General features: G+C 37.8%; 11 non-coding genes across 11 annotated transcripts; all 11 read right to left on the bottom strand.

Annotated features, from left to right (window-relative positions):
- Positions 1-894: 894 nt before the first annotated feature.
- On the bottom strand, positions 895-966 carry Trnaw-cca (transfer RNA tryptophan (anticodon CCA)). Its single transcript has one exon. It is a non-coding gene; the product is annotated as a tRNA-Trp (tRNA).
- A 1209-nt stretch (positions 967-2175) lies between these two features.
- Positions 2176-2247, bottom strand: Trnaq-cug (transfer RNA glutamine (anticodon CUG)). Its single transcript has one exon. It is a non-coding gene; the product is annotated as a tRNA-Gln (tRNA).
- Positions 2248-3611: 1364 nt separating this feature from the next.
- Trnaw-cca (transfer RNA tryptophan (anticodon CCA)) lies at positions 3612-3683 on the bottom strand. Its single transcript has one exon. It is a non-coding gene; the product is annotated as a tRNA-Trp (tRNA).
- A 1596-nt stretch (positions 3684-5279) lies between these two features.
- Trnaw-cca (transfer RNA tryptophan (anticodon CCA)) lies at positions 5280-5351 on the bottom strand. The gene has a single exon. It is a non-coding gene; the product is annotated as a tRNA-Trp (tRNA).
- Positions 5352-6560: 1209 nt separating this feature from the next.
- On the bottom strand, positions 6561-6632 carry Trnaq-cug (transfer RNA glutamine (anticodon CUG)). The gene has a single exon. It is a non-coding gene; the product is annotated as a tRNA-Gln (tRNA).
- Positions 6633-7996: 1364 nt separating this feature from the next.
- On the bottom strand, positions 7997-8068 carry Trnaw-cca (transfer RNA tryptophan (anticodon CCA)). The gene has a single exon. It is a non-coding gene; the product is annotated as a tRNA-Trp (tRNA).
- A 1596-nt stretch (positions 8069-9664) lies between these two features.
- Positions 9665-9736, bottom strand: Trnaw-cca (transfer RNA tryptophan (anticodon CCA)). The gene has a single exon. It is a non-coding gene; the product is annotated as a tRNA-Trp (tRNA).
- A 1209-nt stretch (positions 9737-10945) lies between these two features.
- On the bottom strand, positions 10946-11017 carry Trnaq-cug (transfer RNA glutamine (anticodon CUG)). Its single transcript has one exon. It is a non-coding gene; the product is annotated as a tRNA-Gln (tRNA).
- Positions 11018-12381: 1364 nt separating this feature from the next.
- On the bottom strand, positions 12382-12453 carry Trnaw-cca (transfer RNA tryptophan (anticodon CCA)). The gene has a single exon. It is a non-coding gene; the product is annotated as a tRNA-Trp (tRNA).
- A 1596-nt stretch (positions 12454-14049) lies between these two features.
- On the bottom strand, positions 14050-14121 carry Trnaw-cca (transfer RNA tryptophan (anticodon CCA)). Its single transcript has one exon. It is a non-coding gene; the product is annotated as a tRNA-Trp (tRNA).
- A 1209-nt stretch (positions 14122-15330) lies between these two features.
- Positions 15331-15402, bottom strand: Trnaq-cug (transfer RNA glutamine (anticodon CUG)). Its single transcript has one exon. It is a non-coding gene; the product is annotated as a tRNA-Gln (tRNA).
- Positions 15403-16073: the final 671 nt, after the last annotated feature.

Here is a 16073-nt window from a genome sequence, read left to right as displayed (position 1 = left end):
TTGGTCACATTTTCAATGTTGTTGTTGTTGTTATGGGGTTTAAGGCCATTTTTCAGCACATGATAGGCTATACATTGCGGCCAGTATTAATGGTGGAGGAGGAACCCGGGAAAACCCCGGAAAGAACCATCGACCCACGAGAAGCTACTGGCAAGCTTTCTCACATACCCACATTGGCTGAATCCGAGACTCGAACCTCCGCAGACAGAGGTGAGATGGCAGTGGTCCGTAACGAAGAGCGCTTTAGACCACTCGGCCACTCGGAGCCCCCACCATTTTCAAGTGAGGTTCAATGGCGACATCTATCTCAATTATTACCTATCCTCCACTTCTAGTCATCAAAAGAGCACCCGTCACTAATCTCATAACACTTCGATGTTTTCTAATGGTTCAAGAATTGTATGACTTATTAGCAAACTTTTCAGCTCTAATATTGATACTTTACCCCATTCAATTGAAAATAAGAACAATACACTGAATACAAAGCTTTATTCCTATCTCTAGTTACTAAATATGTACTCCTAAAGGTATCCTCAGCAATCCCTGTCCAGAAAGTGTGGATAGTCCAATTTCTCTAGGAACTGGCTAATTGCTTGCGTTGATAAATATCTTTCTAACACCGGTTCCCCATCAGCTACAATCGGATGCAACGATACAAAATATGTATAGCAACTTGATAAAGACAAATTCACTGCCTAAAGATAGGAGATCATAATATAGTGATATCCAATTCGAACTTTGAATCTGTTTCATTTTCCCTCCAATTGTAGAAACTTGTTGCCTCTGATTTCAGGGCCTGGACCGTAAGACAGTTCATATCTATATAGTGGTTTAGTCTGGCACTAAAGTGATTCATCATTGATTAAAAATCAAAAAAAGAAATAAAAGCAATTTTGACCTCGACGTGATTCGAACACGCAACCTTCTGATCTGGAGTCAGACGCGCTACCATTGCGCCACGAAGTCATATTAGTTCTTGCAACAAACATTCTAAACATGCATTACACGACTCAGATAAAAGGTACTTGGCATTTACCGCTTTTCCAAATAACATCATCACTCACACATGATATAAGAAGAACTACACCATCCTCAACATTCACTTTCTTAATACCATATATTACAGCTGAATCGAGACGTTGGCCTCAGAATATACATAGCATTCGGCATCTCTGGCCAGGCTTACGTGTTCTTTCGTCATTTCTTTCAGTCGGTCCCTCCATCAATCTGAAATGTTTATTTATATTGACTGTTTCCTTGTTTTTTCAGATAGGTTTCAAATGGAAAGAGCGTGGTGTTACTAAGTTGATCTTCAGCCTAAACAGTTGACAAAACAACATTTATTTCTGTACAAAATATCTCCTATTTTGCAAAAGAAACGAGTGCTATTCAACGGAATGAAATTTGGGCAACACAAGTGTTGTTTTAGAAATAATTTGTTCATTCCTTCAGGGGATAGAAAAGTGAGACACCGTTATTTACATATTGTACAACTCTATACCTTCTAAGGATCAAAACTAGAATTCGTTATCAAATCATTCTTGACAGAAAGGAACAAAGGCACATTTGGTTAGTTTCATGACATGTCAATTGTATCCGGCAAGAGAACATATCTGACACAAACAAATGCCCTTTTAAATAGCTATGCCACTACTCAGGAATGGTTTAAGTGTGATATCTATCACAAAGTTTACCCACCCGCCATCCTACCCACTCCCGCCAATCCCCTTCACCAATATGGAAGTATAGAAAACTTCATTAACATGCAAAAACGTGAACCAATAGCTGAAGGCATGCAGAGCGTTGAGCCACTGAATTCTACACAAAAAGCAATATTCAACGCAGCAAAAATGTGAGAGCAACAGCTTTTAGAATCCTTCATCTTAATAACTGTGCATGGGCATCAAGCCAGCAATGTTACCTCCACGATACAAAATATTCATAGCAACTTGACAAAGACAAATTCACTGCCTAAAGATAGGAGAACATATCATAGTGATATCCAATTCGAACCATCAAATGGAATGTGTTTCCTTTTGCCTCCAAATGTAGAAACGTGTTGCCTCTGATTTCTGGGCCTGGACGTTATGATAGTTCCTATCTATATAGAGATTCAGTCCGACACTAACGTGATTCATCATTGTTTGAAGACCAAAAAAGAAATAAAAGCGATTGTGACCTCGACGTGATTCGAACACGCAACCTTCCGATCCAGAGTCAGACGCGCTACCATTGCGTTACGAAGTTATATTAGTTCTTCCTACAAACATTCTAAACATGCATTTCAATTCGAGAATCTGTATACGACTCAGATAAGAGGTACTTGCCATTTACCGATTTTCCAAATAACATCATCACTCATGCATGATATAAGAAGAAATACATCGTCCTCAGAATTCACCTCCTTAATACCATCCATGACAGCTGAATCTATACGTTGACCTCAGAATATACATATAATTCTCAATCTCTGGCCAGTCTTACATGTTCTTTCGTCATTTTTTTCATTCAGTCTCTCCTCCAATCTGAATTGTTTATTGAAATTGACTGTTTCCTTGGTTTTTTCTGATGGGTTTTATTTGAAAATAGCTAGCATTACTTCGTTGACCTGGATCCGAAATACCCGACTACATCACTTTTATCTGTACAAGATCTCTCACGTTTTACAAAAGAAAAAGAAAATGGGTGCAATTCTAGAGGAAAAATCTGTACACAACAAGAATTTTGTTTTGAAAGTAGTCTGTGCATTATTTGCGGAATGGGAAACTGAGACACCATTATTAAGGTCTTGAACACGTTCTGAACATCAAAAATATAATTCGTTATCAAATCATTAACACCAGAAAAGATCAAACGCACAGTTGGCAATTTTCAAGACTTGTTAATCACATCACAGCAAGGGAACATTGCTGAAACACATGTACCTCTTTTTGAAAGCTTAGTTCACATTTTCAAGTGAGGTTTATTGGTGACATCTATCTCAATTGTAACCTATCCTCCACTTCTAGTCATCAAAAGAACACCCGTCACTAAACTCATAATTAACACTTGGATGTTTTCTTGCTGTTTAAGAACTGTATGACTTATTAGTAAACTTTTTAGCTCTAATCTTGATACTTTAGCCCATTTAATTGAAACTCAGAACAATGCACTGAATACAAAGGTTCATTCCTATCATTAGTTACTAAATACGTACACCTAGAAGTATCCTCAGAAATCCCTGTCCAGAAAGTGTGGATAGTCCAATTTCTCTAGCAACTGGCTAATTGCTTGCGTTGAGAATATCATTCTAAGAACGGTTCCCCATAAGCTACAAATGGTCTAAGAAAGCTATAAACGGAGAAATAACTATAAATTGCGCGTAACTAGCTTTTAGAATCATTCATCTTAACAGCTGTGCATGGGCATCAAACCAGCAATGTTACCTCCACGATACAAAATATGTATAGCAACTTGATAACTAATAAGTCAAACAATTCTTAAACCATAAGAAAATATCCAAGTGTTATGAGTTTAGTGACGGGTGCTCTTTTGATGACTAGAAGTGGAGGATAGGTAACAAATGAGATAGATGACGCCATTGAAGACCAAACAAGAAATAAAAGCGATTGTGACCTCGACGTGATTCGAACACGCAACCTTCTGATCTGGAGTCAGACGCGCTACCATTGCGCCACGAAGTCATATTAGTTTTTGCAACAAACATTCTAAACATGCATTTCAATTCGAATAACTGTACAAGACTCATATAAGAGGTACTTGGCATTTACCGATTTTCCAAACAACATCATCACTCACGCATGATATAAGAAGAACTACACCGTCCCCAGAATTCACTTTCTTGATACCATCTATTACAGCTAAATGGAGACGTTGACCTCAGAATATACATATAATTCTCCATCTCTGGCCAGGCTTACGTGTTCTTTCGTCATTTTTTTCAGTCGGTCTCTCCATCTATCTGAATTGTTTATTGAAATTAACTGTTTCCTTGGCTTTTTCTCATGGTTTTTTTTTTTTAAAAATACTAGCATTACTTAGGTGACATGGATCCGAAATACCCGAGTGCATCACTTTTATCTGTACATGATCTCTCACATTTTACAAAAGAAAAATAACATGGGTGCAATTCTAGAGGAAAAATCTTTACACAACAGGAATTTTGTTTTAAAAGTAGTCTGTGCAGTCTTTGCGGGATAGGAAACTTAGACACCATTCTTAACGTCTTGAACACATCTACACGTTCTGAACATCAAAAATATAATTCGTTATCAAATCACTGACACCAGAAAAGATCAAACGCACAGTTGGCAATTTTCAAGACTTGTTAATCACATGACGGCAAGGGAACATTGCTAAAACACATGTACCTCTTTTTGAAAGCTTTGGTCACATTTTCAATGTTGTTGTTGTTGTTATGGGGTTTAAGGCCATTTTTCAGCACATGATAGGCTATACATTGCGGCCAGTATTAATGGTGGAGGAGGAACCCGGGAAAACCCCGGAAAGAACCATCGACCCACGAGAAGCTACTGGCAAGCTTTCTCACATACCCACATTGGCTGAATCCGAGACTCGAACCTCCGCAGACAGAGGTGAGATGGCAGTGGTCCGTAACGAAGAGCGCTTTAGACCACTCGGCCACTCGGAGCCCCCACCATTTTCAAGTGAGGTTCAATGGCGACATCTATCTCAATTATTACCTATCCTCCACTTCTAGTCATCAAAAGAGCACCCGTCACTAATCTCATAACACTTCGATGTTTTCTAATGGTTCAAGAATTGTATGACTTATTAGCAAACTTTTCAGCTCTAATATTGATACTTTACCCCATTCAATTGAAAATAAGAACAATACACTGAATACAAAGCTTTATTCCTATCTCTAGTTACTAAATATGTACTCCTAAAGGTATCCTCAGCAATCCCTGTCCAGAAAGTGTGGATAGTCCAATTTCTCTAGGAACTGGCTAATTGCTTGCGTTGATAAATATCTTTCTAACACCGGTTCCCCATCAGCTACAATCGGATGCAACGATACAAAATATGTATAGCAACTTGATAAAGACAAATTCACTGCCTAAAGATAGGAGATCATAATATAGTGATATCCAATTCGAACTTTGAATCTGTTTCATTTTCCCTCCAATTGTAGAAACTTGTTGCCTCTGATTTCAGGGCCTGGACCGTAAGACAGTTCATATCTATATAGTGGTTTAGTCTGGCACTAAAGTGATTCATCATTGATTAAAAATCAAAAAAAGAAATAAAAGCAATTTTGACCTCGACGTGATTCGAACACGCAACCTTCTGATCTGGAGTCAGACGCGCTACCATTGCGCCACGAAGTCATATTAGTTCTTGCAACAAACATTCTAAACATGCATTACACGACTCAGATAAAAGGTACTTGGCATTTACCGCTTTTCCAAATAACATCATCACTCACACATGATATAAGAAGAACTACACCATCCTCAACATTCACTTTCTTAATACCATATATTACAGCTGAATCGAGACGTTGGCCTCAGAATATACATAGCATTCGGCATCTCTGGCCAGGCTTACGTGTTCTTTCGTCATTTCTTTCAGTCGGTCCCTCCATCAATCTGAAATGTTTATTTATATTGACTGTTTCCTTGTTTTTTCAGATAGGTTTCAAATGGAAAGAGCGTGGTGTTACTAAGTTGATCTTCAGCCTAAACAGTTGACAAAACAACATTTATTTCTGTACAAAATATCTCCTATTTTGCAAAAGAAACGAGTGCGATTCAACGGAATGAAATTTGGGCAACACAAGTGTTGTTTTAGAAATAATTTGTTCATTCCTTCAGGGGATAGAAAAGTGAGACACCGTTATTTACATATTGTACAACTCTATACCTTCTAAGGATCAAAACTAGAATTCGTTATCAAATCATTCTTGACAGAAAGGAACAAAGGCACATTTGGTTAGTTTCATGACATGTCAATTGTATCCGGCAAGAGAACATATCTGACACAAACAAATGCCCTTTTAAATAGCTATGCCACTACTCAGGAATGGTTTAAGTGTGATATCTATCACAAAGTTTACCCACCCGCCATCCTACCCACTCCCGCCAATCCCCTTCACCAATATGGAAGTATAGAAAACTTCATTAACATGCAAAAACGTGAACCAATAGCTGAAGGCATGCAGAGCGTTGAGCCACTGAATTCTACACAAAAAGCAATATTCAACGCAGCAAAAATGTGAGAGCAACAGCTTTTAGAATCCTTCATCTTAATAACTGTGCATGGGCATCAAGCCAGCAATGTTACCTCCACGATACAAAATATTCATAGCAACTTGACAAAGACAAATTCACTGCCTAAAGATAGGAGAACATATCATAGTGATATCCAATTCGAACCATCAAATGGAATGTGTTTCCTTTTGCCTCCAAATGTAGAAACGTGTTGCCTCTGATTTCTGGGCCTGGACGTTATGATAGTTCCTATCTATATAGAGATTCAGTCCGACACTAACGTGATTCATCATTGTTTGAAGACCAAAAAAGAAATAAAAGCGATTGTGACCTCGACGTGATTCGAACACGCAACCTTCCGATCCAGAGTCAGACGCGCTACCATTGCGTTACGAAGTTATATTAGTTCTTCCTACAAACATTCTAAACATGCATTTCAATTCGAGAATCTGTATACGACTCAGATAAGAGGTACTTGCCATTTACCGATTTTCCAAATAACATCATCACTCATGCATGATATAAGAAGAAATACATCGTCCTCAGAATTCACCTCCTTAATACCATCCATGACAGCTGAATCTATACGTTGACCTCAGAATATACATATAATTCTCAATCTCTGGCCAGTCTTACATGTTCTTTCGTCATTTTTTTCATTCAGTCTCTCCTCCAATCTGAATTGTTTATTGAAATTGACTGTTTCCTTGGTTTTTTCTGATGGGTTTTATTTGAAAATAGCTAGCATTACTTCGTTGACCTGGATCCGAAATACCCGACTACATCACTTTTATCTGTACAAGATCTCTCACGTTTTACAAAAGAAAAAGAAAATGGGTGCAATTCTAGAGGAAAAATCTGTACACAACAAGAATTTTGTTTTGAAAGTAGTCTGTGCATTATTTGCGGAATGGGAAACTGAGACACCATTATTAAGGTCTTGAACACGTTCTGAACATCAAAAATATAATTCGTTATCAAATCATTAACACCAGAAAAGATCAAACGCACAGTTGGCAATTTTCAAGACTTGTTAATCACATCACAGCAAGGGAACATTGCTGAAACACATGTACCTCTTTTTGAAAGCTTAGTTCACATTTTCAAGTGAGGTTTATTGGTGACATCTATCTCAATTGTAACCTATCCTCCACTTCTAGTCATCAAAAGAACACCCGTCACTAAACTCATAATTAACACTTGGATGTTTTCTTGCTGTTTAAGAACTGTATGACTTATTAGTAAACTTTTTAGCTCTAATCTTGATACTTTAGCCCATTTAATTGAAACTCAGAACAATGCACTGAATACAAAGGTTCATTCCTATCATTAGTTACTAAATACGTACACCTAGAAGTATCCTCAGAAATCCCTGTCCAGAAAGTGTGGATAGTCCAATTTCTCTAGCAACTGGCTAATTGCTTGCGTTGAGAATATCATTCTAAGAACGGTTCCCCATAAGCTACAAATGGTCTAAGAAAGCTATAAACGGAGAAATAACTATAAATTGCGCGTAACTAGCTTTTAGAATCATTCATCTTAACAGCTGTGCATGGGCATCAAACCAGCAATGTTACCTCCACGATACAAAATATGTATAGCAACTTGATAACTAATAAGTCAAACAATTCTTAAACCATAAGAAAATATCCAAGTGTTATGAGTTTAGTGACGGGTGCTCTTTTGATGACTAGAAGTGGAGGATAGGTAACAAATGAGATAGATGACGCCATTGAAGACCAAACAAGAAATAAAAGCGATTGTGACCTCGACGTGATTCGAACACGCAACCTTCTGATCTGGAGTCAGACGCGCTACCATTGCGCCACGAAGTCATATTAGTTTTTGCAACAAACATTCTAAACATGCATTTCAATTCGAATAACTGTACAAGACTCATATAAGAGGTACTTGGCATTTACCGATTTTCCAAACAACATCATCACTCACGCATGATATAAGAAGAACTACACCGTCCCCAGAATTCACTTTCTTGATACCATCTATTACAGCTAAATGGAGACGTTGACCTCAGAATATACATATAATTCTCCATCTCTGGCCAGGCTTACGTGTTCTTTCGTCATTTTTTTCAGTCGGTCTCTCCATCTATCTGAATTGTTTATTGAAATTAACTGTTTCCTTGGCTTTTTCTCATGGTTTTTTTTTTTTTAAAATACTAGCATTACTTAGGTGACATGGATCCGAAATACCCGAGTGCATCACTTTTATCTGTACATGATCTCTCACATTTTACAAAAGAAAAATAACATGGGTGCAATTCTAGAGGAAAAATCTTTACACAACAGGAATTTTGTTTTAAAAGTAGTCTGTGCAGTCTTTGCGGGATAGGAAACTTAGACACCATTCTTAACGTCTTGAACACATCTACACGTTCTGAACATCAAAAATATAATTCGTTATCAAATCACTGACACCAGAAAAGATCAAACGCACAGTTGGCAATTTTCAAGACTTGTTAATCACATGACGGCAAGGGAACATTGCTAAAACACATGTACCTCTTTTTGAAAGCTTTGGTCACATTTTCAATGTTGTTGTTGTTGTTATGGGGTTTAAGGCCATTTTTCAGCACATGATAGGCTATACATTGCGGCCAGTATTAATGGTGGAGGAGGAACCCGGGAAAACCCCGGAAAGAACCATCGACCCACGAGAAGCTACTGGCAAGCTTTCTCACATACCCACATTGGCTGAATCCGAGACTCGAACCTCCGCAGACAGAGGTGAGATGGCAGTGGTCCGTAACGAAGAGCGCTTTAGACCACTCGGCCACTCGGAGCCCCCACCATTTTCAAGTGAGGTTCAATGGCGACATCTATCTCAATTATTACCTATCCTCCACTTCTAGTCATCAAAAGAGCACCCGTCACTAATCTCATAACACTTCGATGTTTTCTAATGGTTCAAGAATTGTATGACTTATTAGCAAACTTTTCAGCTCTAATATTGATACTTTACCCCATTCAATTGAAAATAAGAACAATACACTGAATACAAAGCTTTATTCCTATCTCTAGTTACTAAATATGTACTCCTAAAGGTATCCTCAGCAATCCCTGTCCAGAAAGTGTGGATAGTCCAATTTCTCTAGGAACTGGCTAATTGCTTGCGTTGATAAATATCTTTCTAACACCGGTTCCCCATCAGCTACAATCGGATGCAACGATACAAAATATGTATAGCAACTTGATAAAGACAAATTCACTGCCTAAAGATAGGAGATCATAATATAGTGATATCCAATTCGAACTTTGAATCTGTTTCATTTTCCCTCCAATTGTAGAAACTTGTTGCCTCTGATTTCAGGGCCTGGACCGTAAGACAGTTCATATCTATATAGTGGTTTAGTCTGGCACTAAAGTGATTCATCATTGATTAAAAATCAAAAAAAGAAATAAAAGCAATTTTGACCTCGACGTGATTCGAACACGCAACCTTCTGATCTGGAGTCAGACGCGCTACCATTGCGCCACGAAGTCATATTAGTTCTTGCAACAAACATTCTAAACATGCATTACACGACTCAGATAAAAGGTACTTGGCATTTACCGCTTTTCCAAATAACATCATCACTCACACATGATATAAGAAGAACTACACCATCCTCAACATTCACTTTCTTAATACCATATATTACAGCTGAATCGAGACGTTGGCCTCAGAATATACATAGCATTCGGCATCTCTGGCCAGGCTTACGTGTTCTTTCGTCATTTCTTTCAGTCGGTCCCTCCATCAATCTGAAATGTTTATTTATATTGACTGTTTCCTTGTTTTTTCAGATAGGTTTCAAATGGAAAGAGCGTGGTGTTACTAAGTTGATCTTCAGCCTAAACAGTTGACAAAACAACATTTATTTCTGTACAAAATATCTCCTATTTTGCAAAAGAAACGAGTGCGATTCAACGGAATGAAATTTGGGCAACACAAGTGTTGTTTTAGAAATAATTTGTTCATTCCTTCAGGGGATAGAAAAGTGAGACACCGTTATTTACATATTGTACAACTCTATACCTTCTAAGGATCAAAACTAGAATTCGTTATCAAATCATTCTTGACAGAAAGGAACAAAGGCACATTTGGTTAGTTTCATGACATGTCAATTGTATCCGGCAAGAGAACATATCTGACACAAACAAATGCCCTTTTAAATAGCTATGCCACTACTCAGGAATGGTTTAAGTGTGATATCTATCACAAAGTTTACCCACCCGCCATCCTACCCACTCCCGCCAATCCCCTTCACCAATATGGAAGTATAGAAAACTTCATTAACATGCAAAAACGTGAACCAATAGCTGAAGGCATGCAGAGCGTTGAGCCACTGAATTCTACACAAAAAGCAATATTCAACGCAGCAAAAATGTGAGAGCAACAGCTTTTAGAATCCTTCATCTTAATAACTGTGCATGGGCATCAAGCCAGCAATGTTACCTCCACGATACAAAATATTCATAGCAACTTGACAAAGACAAATTCACTGCCTAAAGATAGGAGAACATATCATAGTGATATCCAATTCGAACCATCAAATGGAATGTGTTTCCTTTTGCCTCCAAATGTAGAAACGTGTTGCCTCTGATTTCTGGGCCTGGACGTTATGATAGTTCCTATCTATATAGAGATTCAGTCCGACACTAACGTGATTCATCATTGTTTGAAGACCAAAAAAGAAATAAAAGCGATTGTGACCTCGACGTGATTCGAACACGCAACCTTCCGATCCAGAGTCAGACGCGCTACCATTGCGTTACGAAGTTATATTAGTTCTTCCTACAAACATTCTAAACATGCATTTCAATTCGAGAATCTGTATACGACTCAGATAAGAGGTACTTGCCATTTACCGATTTTCCAAATAACATCATCACTCATGCATGATATAAGAAGAAATACATCGTCCTCAGAATTCACCTCCTTAATACCATCCATGACAGCTGAATCTATACGTTGACCTCAGAATATACATATAATTCTCAATCTCTGGCCAGTCTTACATGTTCTTTCGTCATTTTTTTCATTCAGTCTCTCCTCCAATCTGAATTGTTTATTGAAATTGACTGTTTCCTTGGTTTTTTCTGATGGGTTTTATTTGAAAATAGCTAGCATTACTTCGTTGACCTGGATCCGAAATACCCGACTACATCACTTTTATCTGTACAAGATCTCTCACGTTTTACAAAAGAAAAAGAAAATGGGTGCAATTCTAGAGGAAAAATCTGTACACAACAAGAATTTTGTTTTGAAAGTAGTCTGTGCATTATTTGCGGAATGGGAAACTGAGACACCATTATTAAGGTCTTGAACACGTTCTGAACATCAAAAATATAATTCGTTATCAAATCATTAACACCAGAAAAGATCAAACGCACAGTTGGCAATTTTCAAGACTTGTTAATCACATCACAGCAAGGGAACATTGCTGAAACACATGTACCTCTTTTTGAAAGCTTAGTTCACATTTTCAAGTGAGGTTTATTGGTGACATCTATCTCAATTGTAACCTATCCTCCACTTCTAGTCATCAAAAGAACACCCGTCACTAAACTCATAATTAACACTTGGATGTTTTCTTGCTGTTTAAGAACTGTATGACTTATTAGTAAACTTTTTAGCTCTAATCTTGATACTTTAGCCCATTTAATTGAAACTCAGAACAATGCACTGAATACAAAGGTTCATTCCTATCATTAGTTACTAAATACGTACACCTAGAAGTATCCTCAGAAATCCCTGTCCAGAAAGTGTGGATAGTCCAATTTCTCTAGCAACTGGCTAATTGCTTGCGTTGAGAATATCATTCTAAGAACGGTTCCCCATAAGCTACAAATGGTCTAAGAAAGCTATAAACGGAGAAATAACTATAAATTGCGCGTAACTAGCTTTTAGAATCATTCATCTTAACAGCTGTGCATGGGCATCAAACCAGCAATGTTACCTCCACGATACAAAATATGTATAGCAACTTGATAACTAATAAGTCAAACAATTCTTAAACCATAAGAAAATATCCAAGTGTTATGAGTTTAGTGACGGGTGCTCTTTTGATGACTAGAAGTGGAGGATAGGTAACAAATGAGATAGATGACGCCATTGAAGACCAAACAAGAAATAAAAGCGATTGTGACCTCGACGTGATTCGAACACGCAACCTTCTGATCTGGAGTCAGACGCGCTACCATTGCGCCACGAAGTCATATTAGTTTTTGCAACAAACATTCTAAACATGCATTTCAATTCGAATAACTGTACAAGACTCATATAAGAGGTACTTGGCATTTACCGATTTTCCAAACAACATCATCACTCACGCATGATATAAGAAGAACTACACCGTCCCCAGAATTCACTTTCTTGATACCATCTATTACAGCTAAATGGAGACGTTGACCTCAGAATATACATATAATTCTCCATCTCTGGCCAGGCTTACGTGTTCTTTCGTCATTTTTTTCAGTCGGTCTCTCCATCTATCTGAATTGTTTATTGAAATTAACTGTTTCCTTGGCTTTTTCTCATGGTTTTTTTTTTTTTAAAATACTAACATTACTTAGGTGACATGGATCCGAAATACCGGAGTGCATCACTTTTATCTGTACATGATCTCTCACATTTTACAAAAGAAAAATAACATGGGTGCAATTCTAGAGGAAAAATCTTTACACAACAGGAATTTTGTTTTAAAAGTAGTCTGTGCAGTCTTTGCGGGATAGGAAACTTAGACACCATTCTTAACGTCTTGAACACATCTACACGTTCTGAACATCAAAAATATAATTCGTTATCAAATCACTGACACCAGAAAAGATCAAACGCACAGTTGGCAATTTTCAAGACTTGTTAATCACATGACGGCAAGGGAACATTGCTAAAACACATGTACCTCTTTTTGAAAGCTTTGGTCACATTTTCAATGTTGTTGTTGTTGTTATGGGGTTTAAGGCCATTTTTCAGCACATGATAGGCTATACATTGCGGCCAGTATTAATGGTGGAGGAGGAACCCGGGAAAACCCCGGAAAGAACCATCGACCCACGAGAAGCTACTGGCAAGCTTTCTCACATACCCACATTGGCTGAATCCGAGACTCGAACCTCCGCAGACAGAGGTGAGATGGCAGTGGTCCGTAACGAAGAGCGCTTTAGACCACTCGGCCACTCGGAGCCCCCACCATTTTCAAGTGAGGTTCAATGGCGACATCTATCTCAATTATTACCTATCCTCCACTTCTAGTCATCAAAAGAGCACCCGTCACTAATCTCATAACACTTCGATGTTTTCTAATGGTTCAAGAATTGTATGACTTATTAGCAAACTTTTCAGCTCTAATATTGATACTTTACCCCATTCAATTGAAAATAAGAACAATACACTGAATACAAAGCTTTATTCCTATCTCTAGTTACTAAATATGTACTCCTAAAGGTATCCTCAGCAATCCCTGTCCAGAAAGTGTGGATAGTCCAATTTCTCTAGGAACTGGCTAATTGCTTGCGTTGATAAATATCTTTCTAACACCGGTTCCCCATCAGCTACAATCGGATGCAACGATACAAAATATGTATAGCAACTTGATAAAGACAAATTCACTGCCTAAAGATAGGAGATCATAATATAGTGATATCCAATTCGAACTTTGAATCTGTTTCATTTTCCCTCCAATTGTAGAAACTTGTTGCCTCTGATTTCAGGGCCTGGACCGTAAGACAGTTCATATCTATATAGTGGTTTAGTCTGGCACTAAAGTGATTCATCATTGATTAAAAATCAAAAAAAGAAATAAAAGCAATTTTGACCTCGACGTGATTCGAACACGCAACCTTCTGATCTGGAGTCAGACGCGCTACCATTGCGCCACGAAGTCATATTAGTTCTTGCAACAAACATTCTAAACATGCATTACACGACTCAGATAAAAGGTACTTGGCATTTACCGCTTTTCCAAATAACATCATCACTCACACATGATATAAGAAGAACTACACCATCCTCAACATTCACTTTCTTAATACCATATATTACAGCTGAATCGAGACGTTGGCCTCAGAATATACATAGCATTCGGCATCTCTGGCCAGGCTTACGTGTTCTTTCGTCATTTCTTTCAGTCGGTCCCTCCATCAATCTGAAATGTTTATTTATATTGACTGTTTCCTTGTTTTTTCAGATAGGTTTCAAATGGAAAGAGCGTGGTGTTACTAAGTTGATCTTCAGCCTAAACAGTTGACAAAACAACATTTATTTCTGTACAAAATATCTCCTATTTTGCAAAAGAAACGAGTGCGATTCAACGGAATGAAATTTGGGCAACACAAGTGTTGTTTTAGAAATAATTTGTTCATTCCTTCAGGGGATAGAAAAGTGAGACACCGTTATTTACATATTGTACAACTCTATACCTTCTAAGGATCAAAACTAGAATTCGTTATCAAATCATTCTTGACAGAAAGGAACAAAGGCACATTTGGTTAGTTTCATGACATGTCAATTGTATCCGGCAAGAGAACATATCTGACACAAACAAATGCCCTTTTAAATAGCTATGCCACTACTCAGGAATGGTTTAAGTGTGATATCTATCACAAAGTTTACCCACCCGCCATCCTACCCACTCCCGCCAATCCCCTTCACCAATATGGAAGTATAGAAAACTTCATTAACATGCAAAAACGTGAACCAATAGCTGAAGGCATGCAGAGCGTTGAGCCACTGAATTCTACACAAAAAGCAATATTCAACGCAGCAAAAATGTGAGAGCAACAGCTTTTAGAATCCTTCATCTTAATAACTGTGCATGGGCATCAAGCCAGCAATGTTACCTCCACGATACAAAATATTCATAGCAACTTGACAAAGACAAATTCACTGCCTAAAGATAGGAGAACATATCATAGTGATATCCAATTCGAACCATCAAATGGAATGTGTTTCCTTTTGCCTCCAAATGTAGAAACGTGTTGCCTCTGATTTCTGGGCCTGGACGTTATGATAGTTCCTATCTATATAGAGATTCAGTCCGACACTAACGTGATTCATCATTGTTTGAAGACCAAAAAAGAAATAAAAGCGATTGTGACCTCGACGTGATTCGAACACGCAACCTTCCGATCCAGAGTCAGACGCGCTACCATTGCGTTACGAAGTTATATTAGTTCTTCCTACAAACATTCTAAACATGCATTTCAATTCGAGAATCTGTATACGACTCAGATAAGAGGTACTTGCCATTTACCGATTTTCCAAATAACATCATCACTCATGCATGATATAAGAAGAAATACATCGTCCTCAGAATTCACCTCCTTAATACCATCCATGACAGCTGAATCTATACGTTGACCTCAGAATATACATATAATTCTCAATCTCTGGCCAGTCTTACATGTTCTTTCGTCATTTTTTTCATTCAGTCTCTCCTCCAATCTGAATTGTTTATTGAAATTGACTGTTTCCTTGGTTTTTTCTGATGGGTTTTATTTGAAAATAGCTAGCATTACTTCGTTGACCTGGATCCGAAATACCCGACTACATCACTTTTATCTGTACAAGATCTCTCACGTTTTACAAAAGAAAAAGAAAATGGGTGCAATTCTAGAGGAAAAATCTGTACACAACAAGAATTTTGTTTTGAAAGTAGTCTGTGCATTATTTGCGGAATGGGAAACTGAGACACCATTATTAAGGTCTTGAACACGTTCTGAACATCAAAAATATAATTCGTTATCAAATCATTAACACCAGAAAAGATCAAACGCACAGTTGGCAATTTTCAAGACTTGTTAATCACATCACAGCAAGGGAACATTGCTGAAACAC

Source organism: Sinohyriopsis cumingii, chromosome 18 (genome assembly GCF_028554795.1).
Source record: "Sinohyriopsis cumingii isolate HCF-2022 chromosome 18, ASM2855479v2, whole genome shotgun sequence".
NCBI lineage: Eukaryota > Metazoa > Mollusca > Bivalvia > Unionida > Unionidae > Sinohyriopsis > Sinohyriopsis cumingii.
This window is presented reverse-complemented; position numbering and strand designations above follow the sequence as displayed.